Source organism: Protopterus annectens, chromosome 4.part0 (genome assembly GCF_019279795.1).
Source record: "Protopterus annectens isolate FY-2018-M chromosome 4.part0, PAN1.0, whole genome shotgun sequence".
NCBI lineage: Eukaryota > Metazoa > Chordata > Ceratodontiformes > Protopteridae > Protopterus > Protopterus annectens.
The window spans coordinates 1,839,654,441-1,839,666,940 of NC_056733.1; positions in this window are offsets into that span (position 1 = coordinate 1,839,654,441).

Genomic DNA, 12,500 nt, shown 5'->3' on the forward strand with positions numbered 1-12,500 from the left:
ATATCTGTATGTCTATATAGATATCTGGATAAGTGTATGTACATATATCATCCCACTGCTCTGTCTGACATACATGACTGTTATGGTGGCCCGGTAGCAGTACATCCTGCAAGTAACTGGACATTACATCTCACTGGGTAAGTACACTAAGCTGCTAGACATGTGACAAAGCACTGTGACGGCTACAGGCAGACCAGCTCAACACTGGCCTATGGGAGAATGCACATGTACCTGCACATAGATAGCAGGCTCTAAAGGCATGCCACAGCACAGAGTAACATACACCCGTGTGTAAGTGCATCACCACAACCAATGTGAACACAGCCACAGCTACATATGGCACGCTAGCGTATTATTGCAGTATATGGACTATCTGTTCAACACAAACCTCATATGTGCCACCCACATACTAATCCTACTTATACTGGGCGCTACACAGCATGGTCTGCTGCCTGTCTGTGGTATGGGACATCTGCGTGTATTTCCCTACAAACATGTAAGTCAATAGGGTAGCACACAGTGGAGCAGCATGTAACATCAGATGAGGGTAAGGTGGTACACAAAGCTTATCTAGATCTCGCCAAGGCTTTTGACACCATCCCCCACTCTGGCATTATAAACAAACTCACTAAACTAGGTATAAATCCCTATGTCACAAGATGGGTTGCCAACTGGCTCACTGACCAAACCCACAGTGTGAAAGTAGCAGACTCTAAATCCAACTTCAGACCAGTGACAAGTGGAGTACCACAGGGTTCAGTCCCAGGTCCTCTCCTGTTTGGTATCTACTTCTCTAAAGTACAGACTAACACAGAAGGTCTTTGGCTAACAAAGTTTGCAGATGACTGCAAACTAGGAGCCATAATAATATCCTAATGATGTGGACATCCTACAAAAGGTCCTCACTGAGACAGATGCCTGGTGTCAAAGCCATGGCCTCAAGCTCAATGCCAAAAAGTGCATTGTCATCCCTTTTGGTAAAAACTCTGTACCCATGAACTACCACTTAGGCGGTAGTCTACTTAACACCGAAAGTGTGATAAGAGACCTTGGGACACAGGTGGACAGTAGTCTCTCCTTTGACAATCACATTGCCACAGTAGTCAGGAAATCCTTCTACATGGCACACCTCATCACAAAAGGTTTCTCATCCAGGAAAAAAGAGGTCATTGTTCCCCTCTACTCATCACTCATTAGACCCATTATAGAGTACAACGCCCCTTTTGGTATGTACCTCAAAAGTCATCTACAACAACTGGAAAGGCCACAGAAATACCTCACAAAGAAGATTACCATCCTCAAACAGATGCCCTACGCATACCCTCTCAAAAAACTCCAGCTTTACTTTGTCACATATCGCCTACTCAGAGGCGATCTCTGCCTAACATACAAAGCTTTGTCAATTCCAGAGCTGTTGGACATGCTCCATGTAAAGAAATCCCAATCCCTCCTAGCTACACAGTCTAGGGACCTAAACCTTGTCACCACAATACACAGAACATGCTGGAGGGATAGATTCCTATCTCAGAGACTTCCCATACTCTGGAATAAACTACCTATCTATATCAAACAAAGCTCCTCAATAGCATTCTTCAAAAAAAATCTTGATGATTGGATGGGAGAGAGGAAATTCACCCCGGGGATCACTTCTGTGGCTCTGCTTGACAGGGGCATAGGAAAATAATTTTCTTGGGTGGCAAAAGCCAGGGTACCATTTGGCTAGGCTTATGTAGGCCTTAGGGCCAATAGCCTAGTACCTACCTATGAACCTATGATCCTATGAACAGGACGAAGAACAATGACATCTGCCACAGTCTGTACACAGGCCAAGGTACATATTAACAATACACACACTGCTGTCAAACACCATACGTACACAGACAGCAGTACTGTACACACAGTCACTGAATGTCCAGGTTATGTCATCAAATATAACCCCCACTATACATTACATGTGTAGCAGTCTGATATCTCACTGGCTTGTTATCAGATATGATGTCACTAATTATGGTGTGCAGTACATCTGCACCCCTTACTGTATGACATATGTACAAAGGTTGTCAGGGTTGTGGCTGGACACACATACACAGGGCCAATATTGATATGTTGCTGTGATAACCTCATACATGTACTGTTGTAACAGGGTTTGTTGCACCATATGTCCTGTAATGGATATGAAGTCAGTAACTCTCAAGGCTGTCACCATCTACAGAATGCAATCCTCACACTACCTTCTGCAGTTCACAGATAGGTGCTCTGTGGGTAATACATGAAACAAAAGGCACCACACACTGCCCAGTCTGCAGATGACCCTACAGATAGGGTTTCCTCATAAACATAGCACTGACATGGTAGTTATTAAAACATGTAGGGCAGCTATATCCACACCCTCCCTGTTAAACCAACAGACCAGATAGACTTCTTTGAAGCAGTCACCAAATCCGTAGATGAGGGTAAGATGGTTCACACAGCCTATCTAGATCTCACCAAGGCTTTCAACACCATCCCCTACTCTGGAATTACAGATAAACCACTAAACTAGGTATAAATCCCTATGTCACAAGATGGGTTGCCAACTGGCTCACTGACAGAACCCACACTGTGAAAGTAGCAGACTCCAAATCCGACTTCAGACCAGTGGCAAGTGGAGTACCACAGGGTTCAGTCCTGGGTCCTCTCCTGTTTGGTATCTACTTCTCTGATGTACAGGCTAACACAGAAGGACTTTGGCTAACGAAGTTCGCAGATGACTGCAAACTAGGAGCCATAATCAAAACTCCTAACGATGTGGACATCTTACAAAAGGGCTTCACTGAGATAGATGCCTGGTGTCAAACCATGGCCTCAAGCTCATTGCCAAAATGTGTATTGTCATCCTCTTTGGTAAAAACTCTTTACCCATGAACTACAACATAGGCAGTAGTATACTTAACATTGAAAGTGTGATAAGAGACCTTGGGACACAGGTGATAATCACATTGCCACAGTAGTCAGGAAATCCTTCTACATGGCACACCTTATCACAAAAGGTTTCTCATCCAGAAAAAAAGAGGTCATTGTTCCCCTCTACTCATCACTCATTAGATCCATTATAGAGTACAACGCCCCTTTTGGTATGTACCTCACAAGACATCTACAACAACTGGAAAGGCTGCAGGAATACCTCACAAAGAGGATTACCGGCCTCAAACAGATGCCCTACGCAGACCGTCTCAAAAAACTCCAGGGTTACTCCATTGCATATCACCTTCTCAGAGGTGATCTCTGCCTAACATACAAAGCTATGTCAAACCCAAAGCTGTTGGACATGCTCCACTTAAAGAAATCCCAATCCCTCCAAGCTTAATGCTCTAGGGACCTAAACCTTGTCACCACAATAATCAGAACATGCCGGGGGGATAGATTCCTGTCCCAGAGACTTCCCATACTCCAGAATAAACTACCTATCTATATCAAACAAAGCTCCTCATTAGCACTCTTCAAGAAAAATCTTGGTGATCGGATGAAAAATAGGAAATTCACCCCGGGGATCACTTCTGTGGCTCTGCTCAACAGTGGCACAGCAAAATAATTTTCTTTGATGGCAAAAGCCAGGGTACCTTTTTGGCTGGGCTTGTATAAGCCCTAGGGCTGATAGCCTAGTACCTACCTATGAACCTACCTATGAACCTATCACTCCAAATGCTGTATAGCAGCACTTACAGTCTGTAATCAGGTCAGGCACATCCCCTTCCTGTGTGCTGGCCAGTTTCCACAGTGTATGTTGTTAGAGGTAAATAAACCCCATTCCATCTGAGATGCTCTTTGCCAGACAACAGGTTGAGCTCCTGCTCACAGTGAATGAAAGGCCCAATACCAACATGATGTTCCTAGATATTGGTGGGTGTTTCCATGCAATTGGATATGGGAATGTAACCACAGCTGTCCCACATGCAATCAGTAAGAGGAGGGCTGCAATTCATGCAGAGACCATCAACTGATCTTGAGCATCACTTATAATACACATGCTGCAGCCCAAGCAAAGCCGGTGTAAGTCTCCACATCCACCAGAGAGGGAGTAAGAGAGGCAGACACAGGCACGGAAAAGCTAGGGAGGGGTGGGAGAGTAAAGCCTACACATATTTGTGTCACACACTTACCAGTACAGGGAATCAAACCCCCAATGACTATGTAGTGCTATCACATGTCCATGCAGTTATTGGATGTGCCACCTGTTGGGGAGCCCCCAGAATTTTTATGTGATGGTGAGTGACATCTGCAACAGGGATATGGTAGCTATGTGTTAGGTGTTGTACATGTGCCTGCCTGTATGAACAGGTGTCAGCGTCAACACACCCACACTCTCACAGGGATGCACACACATTTCCACACTTGCCAGGGCCAGTAATATACCTCAGCACCAGTGGGATTGCCACAACACAGTACTGTGCAGGTATCACATGCACCACAGGGGTCATACAGAAGTTATATGTGCAAAGGGTATGTGGTGGTGTCTGACATCAGACAGCATGCTTCAGTATGCCAATGGGGGTTGTAGTGAGTGTGAATGTGGTCATATGCATCATACAATACACACAAAGACATGGGTGCCAGTACTGACATGCATGTGTGCATTGCTTCATGGGTGTGTTGTGGTTAATGGTGCCATATGGCTATACAAGGGTAGGTGATGGGTATACCTTGGCATCAGGCCACATGACAATGGTCTGCAGTGTGGCTCAGGGGTGTACTGTCTGGAAATACCCACAGAGGCGGGTATTGCATTCACCATCCAGTCACCTGGGTGACTTGCGTGTGGCCAATGCTGTGCATTGCTTGCCATGTATGTGTTCCTTCATCCATGATATGGACAGTGTCTTGGATGTGCACACCTCCCACATGCATGTGCAGTAACGTGGTAATGTACCTTGGGTGTCTGGCTCATGTTGTGTACACAGCTCCTTATCATCAGATGTGCTAGTCCTGGCCTCATGTGGCGGGAACTGTTCATGGACAGCATGTTGGCCCTGCACCTACATTGTTAACATGATACCAGTATTACCTGTTGTCAGTGACATATGTCCATAAAGGGTTTGTGTTTTAGGCATGTTAGGTCCTTTGTGGGTCATATTTGATGGCTCCACAGGTGTCCAGTGGGGAACATGGGGGAGATGCACTGTCGGCATGTACATGCCTTTTGGACTGATGGACAGGGTGCCATGCCCTCTGTAGCCCACTGCAATCACACCATGGTTGCTATCAGTGGGCAATATGCAGGGTACTACCAACATAGTGGCTGTTGCCTAGGCAAGTGTGTGTGTGTGTGTGTATGAGACATGGGTTGAGAGTGTATCCTGGGTACTACAAGTGTTGCTAACTTTGTTCAGCTGGCATTGATGTCACATTTAGGGGTATGGATTTGAACACCAGCCTTTTGGCTGTTTCACATCTGTTATCCCTGTATGGTGGACATTGTGATATATACTTGGCCCACCATATAAGAAGTTAGCAAAACCCACTCCACATTGAGTTCAGTTGTTACACACTCACAACCACCACCACACAGGATATGAATGACAAACACACACACACACACACACACACACACACACACACACACACACACACACACACACACACACACACACACACACACACACACACACCTCTCACATCTGGGATTAGAACTCCTACCTAACTAGTACATTACACTATATCACTATGCCATTATAGGACATGCCATGGAGATTACTAGAGTCCTCCTTCCCCAAAGGTGTATTTAACAGTGAGTGACATCAGCAGGATTGTCAAAGTGAGGCATTTGAATTGTAGGGGGTGTGACTAGCCTAAAATGCATTTCTCCCTACACAAACATAGACACACATACAAAACATCCACAACTGTCATGTGTGGGGATAGAACTCCTACCAGAGGTCTATATCACACTACAGCATGATGCTGTTATAGGACACACCACAGAGATTACTGGAGTGCCCCTTCTCCAAAGGTGTATTTCCCAGTTAATGAGATCAGCAGGATTGCCAAAGTAGGGCATTTGAATTGTAGTGAGTGTGAGTAACCTAAAATGCACTGCTCTCTACACACACACACACACACACACACACACACACACACACACACACACACACACACAAACACACTTGCCAAGTCTGGGATTAGAGCTCCTACCTACCTATCCTATCAAACTACAGCAGTACACAGTTATAGGATGCACTATGGAGATTACTGGGTTATAACCTTCCCAAGGTGCAAGTCTAGGTGAATGAAATCAGCAGCCTTGCCAATGTTCAGCATTTGAATTATAGAGAGTCTGACTACCCTAAAAAGCATTGCTCTCTACACACACACACACACACACACACACACACACACACACACACACACACACACACACACACACACACACACACACACACACACATACACACACACTTCCCAAGTCTGGGATTAGAACTCCTAGCTAACTAATTTATCACACTACAGCAATATGCAGGTATAGGATATGCTACAGAGATTACTGGTCTACAACCTTCCTAGAGATGTATTTCTAGGTGGATGACATCAGCAGCCTTGCCAGAGTACAGCATTTGAATTGTAGGGAGTGTGACTACCCTAAAAAGCATTGCTTTCTACACAGAGTCAGACACACACACAGTTAAGTTTGGGATTAGAACTCCTACCTAACTAATTTATCACACTATAGCAGTGCACAGTTATAGGATGTGCTATGGAGATTACTGGGCTACAAAATTCCCAGAGGTGTATTTCTAGGTGGATGACATCAGCAGCCTTGCCAAAGTGCATCATTTGAATTGTATGGAGTGTGACTACCTTAAAACGTATTGCTCTCTACACAGACTGTGTCAGACAGACACACACACCCAGACACACACACACACACAGACACACATGCACACACACGCACACACACACACACACACACACACACACACACACACACACACACACACACACACACACACACACACACACTTGCCAAGTCTGGGATTAGATCTCCTACCTAACTAATTTATCACACTACAGCAGTACGCAGTTATAGGATGTGCTATGGAGAATACTGGGCTGCAACTCTCCCAAGGGTGTATTTCTAGGTGGATGACCTCAGCAGGCCTGTCGTAGTAGGGCTGTGGGGAGGGCAGTGTGTGGCCATGGGTCATAGCCCATTCATCTAGGGGTTGACACACCACATGTGGGCACACACAAGGTCATATATCACAGGTATGTGTATACAGCTGCTAGATGACTACTTACTTGTACAGCCATGTTGCACTGCTAGCATGTGCACCACATAGTCTGTACTGCTAACGGATACCAGTGGCTAGTATCTATACTGAGTGACACCTAAACCTCATGTGGTTGTGGCCCTTTGGCTGTGTGCTGGGTGGGACAGGCCTGGATCGCTCCTTGTCACCCTCTTCCACACATCTATGTACTTCTACCTTTGGCTTATTATAGTGTGTTGTCCATAGATATATGTCTGTATTCCTACCTGCTGTGAGTGCAAAGCATGTGTGGTGCATACTGAGGAGTGTCTGCACTAACATCTGTGACAGATATGTCTGATCTACTGCTGTTTGCAGACATGCCCTTCATGTGTTTAAGTTTGTGAGCATGCCCAGTATGACCTTTCAGTATGTTGTTGACTTACATTGCCTTCATTCCTCTAACTGTGTGAGCATGCCCAGTATGCCCATGTGTATTGACTGTGTGGGATGAGTCCAGGTAGTTTGTACTGCAGTGCTGACCTTAGTGTTGTACACCTACAGGTAGTATACTGTTTCTGCAGGGTATCCGTCAATCATTTGGCATTGACTGTTATTACATTACTATGTTAGATGGGGGGGGCACACCTGACAATTGTACACATTTGCTATGACTGTACTGGTATGTCAGGTACTCCACTTCATTCTGTATTCTTTCATATCATGCTGACTAGAGGCATACCAGTGTACTACAGATCATAGCTTTGATTTACCTACATATTAGTTTCTGACTTCCTACCCTTAAGAACTGATGTCCCACTGCCTGACCTGCTGTAGTCTGCCTGTGTAGACCTGCGGGGGAGGTTACCCATATGCATCATTCAGAGGCCATAGCACAGCCTTTGTTTGTGTTTGTTTACACCTGTCCTGCTAGCTGTGACTGTTGTTGGGTATGTGAACTCCCCTGACTAGCCTGTGTGAGTCACTTACCTTGTGGGTGTCCCAGTATTGAGGGTGGTGCTGCAGGGCTGCCTATGTCGGATGTACATGGTACACTCCCTACACATGGCTGAGCACAAGTAGTATAATGTTTGGCATCCTTTTTACTGTATGTGAGAGTCAGAGAGAGAGGTGTTATTCCCTGGGTCCCTCCTGTGTCAGTGTATGTGCTATGCATTGCCTCTTTGCCAAGGCCAGGGCATACTGGGCATGCCTCCTGCTGCCTATTGGGGCAGATTCAGGTTGTTTCTCCTCCGAGTCACTGTGTGCATGTGCAGGCCTTGGCAATGATGGGGGGCTGTGTGGCCCTGCCCCATGCTGTTTCTGCTGCAGCTGTTTCCGGAGGATAGTATTGTGTAGCATGGCACATATGAAGACAATTTGGGTACATGTAGCTGGTGAGTACTGCAAGTCTCCACCGGATGAGTCCAGGCACCAGAACCATGACTTGAGCATCCCAAACACACGCTGTACTATAATTTGGGTATGTGCGTGTGCCTCATTATGGAGTTCTTTTTCTGGTGTGTGTGTGCATTTCTGATGGGTGTCATCTGCCACAGCTCCAGTGCGTATCCAGCATCCCCCACCAGGTGACCATCAGGAATGTCCCCATTGGCAAATCTCCAGAACAGCTGTGTCAGATGCCAGATGTGTGAATCATGATAGCTTCCAGGGCAGCCAGCACACACATTCATTATTATGCCCTGGGCATTGCACACGTCCTGGCAGTTGATGGAGGGGAAGCCCATGCGGTTGATGTAGACCCTACTCCGCTCACCGGGTGGTGCTTTGATGCATATGTTCATGCAGTCTATAGCACCCACTACCTCAAGGTATTCTGCTATTTGGTGGAACAGTTGCATATTGCTGGCCAGTGCCTCATGGTTGTTGGGGAAATATACATGCTCACCAACATGTGCTGACATGGCATCCAGGAATTGGTGGAGTGCCCTGGATGCTGATACCTGTGAGATCCCCATCATATCCCCAGTTGGCCTTTGGAAGATACATGTAGCTAGTATTTCTAGGCCTACACATACTTTGGTATCCACTGGGATGGGTTCCCCCTCTGTTAGTTCTGTGTGTGAGGCGTGGCCAGCACAGCTCAACAATTTGCTGTAAGAGGTCCCTGCTCACCCTATAGCGCTCCACTGTCTCCAGCTCATGTAGCCCCTGGTAGATTACCCTGGGTCTGTACACTCTTCTTCATCTCCTCACTGTGGGTTGGTTGACAGCATTCACATCCTCACCACCCTCAGCCATTTCCACAAGTTGTTGTATGATAGCTATTGCAGCCCCTATCATTTTGCTGTTGTGAGTGTTAAAAGTTCCCCGCTTGTTTACACTGGTGGTGTAGGGTGTGGAAAAATCCAGAGGGGAAGGTGTTTGCATAGTTTATAGTAGTGTTCTGGGCTGGGCTGGGCTGGTCTGCTGCTTGTGTAATGGGCTGATTCTGATACATTTCACCTAAAAGCTATGCTAGTTCTCCTTGATTACCTTCCTACTGCTGTTTTCCCTTCCCATTGCCTTCCTGTTTAAGCCCAGGGGTGCACTGCACAAACAGAGTGCTCAAATGTGCACAATGCTGCTATTTCCTGGTTTAACTTTTTTTTTCCTTCCTTTAAAACCCAGTGCATGGCATGCACACCCGCTTAGGCAATGTAAAGTGTGCTAGGCAGATTCAGACACACCCCCTAGCTTAGCTGCGTTAAGCTAGGAGTAAACCTGAGCCACAGGGCTCCAGTCCACTTGCAGTATGCCTGACAACCCCCCATGATGTCAGCTAATGCCTAGGCTTGCACCAAACTATTCCTACTCTTACACTGTTGGAACCTGACTAGCATGCTGGGGAAAACTGGGATTCAGTATCATTCCCCTCATTTGCATAGGATTGCCTGCTAATGCATAGTTACATGTGTCACACTGAACCTCTCCCCTTAGCAACCACTTCTCACTGGTTATGTTGTCTTCTGCCTGCCATTGACTTGCATGGCAGACTAGTGATTTTAGTTAGAATGCTTAATTTAGGTTTATTTTGTTATTTTCCCCCCGATCCCACTTGCACTACGCTGTCCTATGCTTAGACAGCCGAGATCGGCTAAAAAAAATAAAAGTAGATTTTTTAAATCTTTTTGGCTACTTGCAATGCCAATGGCCTTATACTTGGGCATTGCCATGCTTCCTAGATGATATGCAGCCTTTATTTGGAGCTGTCACAGCTCCATTTTGGATTTTACAGAAATGTACTCAGTTACTAACCAAGTACATTTCTGCAGATTGCACTAGTCCTGCACGGCCAGTTGCAAGATTCCTGTATTGCAGGTTCACCCCATTTGCATGGATTTCTCCAGCAAATAGGGTGATTTGCATACAGGGGCTTAGTCCGTGCAGGACTAGTGCAGCAGCACTCGTGCACACCCCTGCAGGCTGTTCCTGGATTGCACATCAGACATATTGTCTGTTAGGGCTCCTGCACTGATCTTGCACGCTGTGCAAGACATTGAGAATCTGGAAGATTGCTACTCACTACTATTTATAAAGACCTCATATGTTACAGGCAAAAGTTCAAGTATTATGACTAGCTTTGTATTATAATACATGTCCAGTATCATAATGTTAAATAATGCTTGTGTCTTAGCCACTTAACCAGTATAAAAATCTTCATGAAAAGTAAAACATAGATATTATTTACAGATGTGGTTTACATTCACATATTCATGCATTTCTTGTTCCTTTCTTTGCATCTTTCTTTACTTGTTCCAGAAATACAATGGAAGCAATGCACTGTAGGAATAAGGAATGGAAGTTAAGATCTTGGAAATGCTCTGCGTGACAGGTGTTTCTAAAGCCTACAGCCTATGTTCTAATTGTATTTGTGGCCAGAGCTCTGCCTCACAGTTCCAACATTACGGCAAATTTTTCAAATGCATTCCCTCTTTTATATTTGAATCATACATTTTATTTTCTAATATCACTTTTCTTACCTTTTCAAAGCATTCTTTTGTTTACATCCCACTAAATCTTTATATACATAGTTGTTTTTCTCTATGCTTATAGTAGCATATGGGTAAACATCAAGATAACAAACCATTGGATCATAAGATCATAGAATCGTAGGATCATAGAAGGATATTAGGCTAACAGCCCTAGATCCTTTTTAAGCCTAACCATTCATACCCTAATTTTCCCATGTATCAATGCCCACAGACTAGAATGGCTTTGGTATATACCTGTGCTTTAGGGTTTCAACAAACTGCCCCTGTTCATAAAGAACACAGGCAAGAAGCCGGGATGAATTTGTGATTTCAGTTGGTTCAAATTGTTTTTGAATAGGCTAAGAGAAGAGCCCTGCTTTACATTAATATGTACTCTGTTCCAGAGAAGGGATAATCTATGAGACACATACCTGTCCATCCATCATGCTTTGTTTATATCACAGACTTCATTTAGATCCTTAGATTGGGTAAATCTAGTGCTGTTTGTTTTGCAAATATGTAGTAGATCCATCAATGATGGATTGAAGAATGCCTTGTAAGTTAGGCATAGATCACCCCTTAGTAATTGGTAAAAGACCAATTACAGGAACTGGGCATGGAGGCAGTACACATAAAACATGTTATTTACATCCTGTATTTTTTATTGAGTAGCCTATTTGGCTGCTCCAGTGGTTACAATCGCTTGGACAGCGTCATGTCGAAGGGTGCATTGTACTAGATTACTGGTCTAATTAGGACTGAGCTTAGTGGGATTACGATCTCCTTAGATCTTGATGTCATACACTTAAAAGTTGTGCCACTTTGAAGGAATTTCTCACCACCATGGAAACATGGTGGTCAAAGTTAAGGCTACTGTCAACCTGAGATCTGAAGTCCCTTACCAATAGATCTACTCTTACGAGAATATTATCACTATTGTAATTTGCAGGGGTAGTTGCCAACCCAAAAGGTATAATAATACATTCTTTTTCACTGAGTTTTAGGACATGGCTCTGGCACTAGATATGTGTCTGTGTCAGACCCTCCTGGAGGATATCTACATCTTTGAGGGATTCTGTGATTGTGCCCAGCTTGCAGTCATCAGCACATTTGGTTATCCAAAGTTTATCTAAATGTGCCTTGTCTTCATAGAAGTATATTCCAAATAGGAGAGATCACAGTATCAAGCCCTGGATGACACCATTAACCAGTAGTATCAATCCTCTTTGTGTAGTGAATAAACCAAGATAGAATTGCACCAATGGTACTAGGTTCAGCCTAGAACCATTGGTGTGATTTTTTC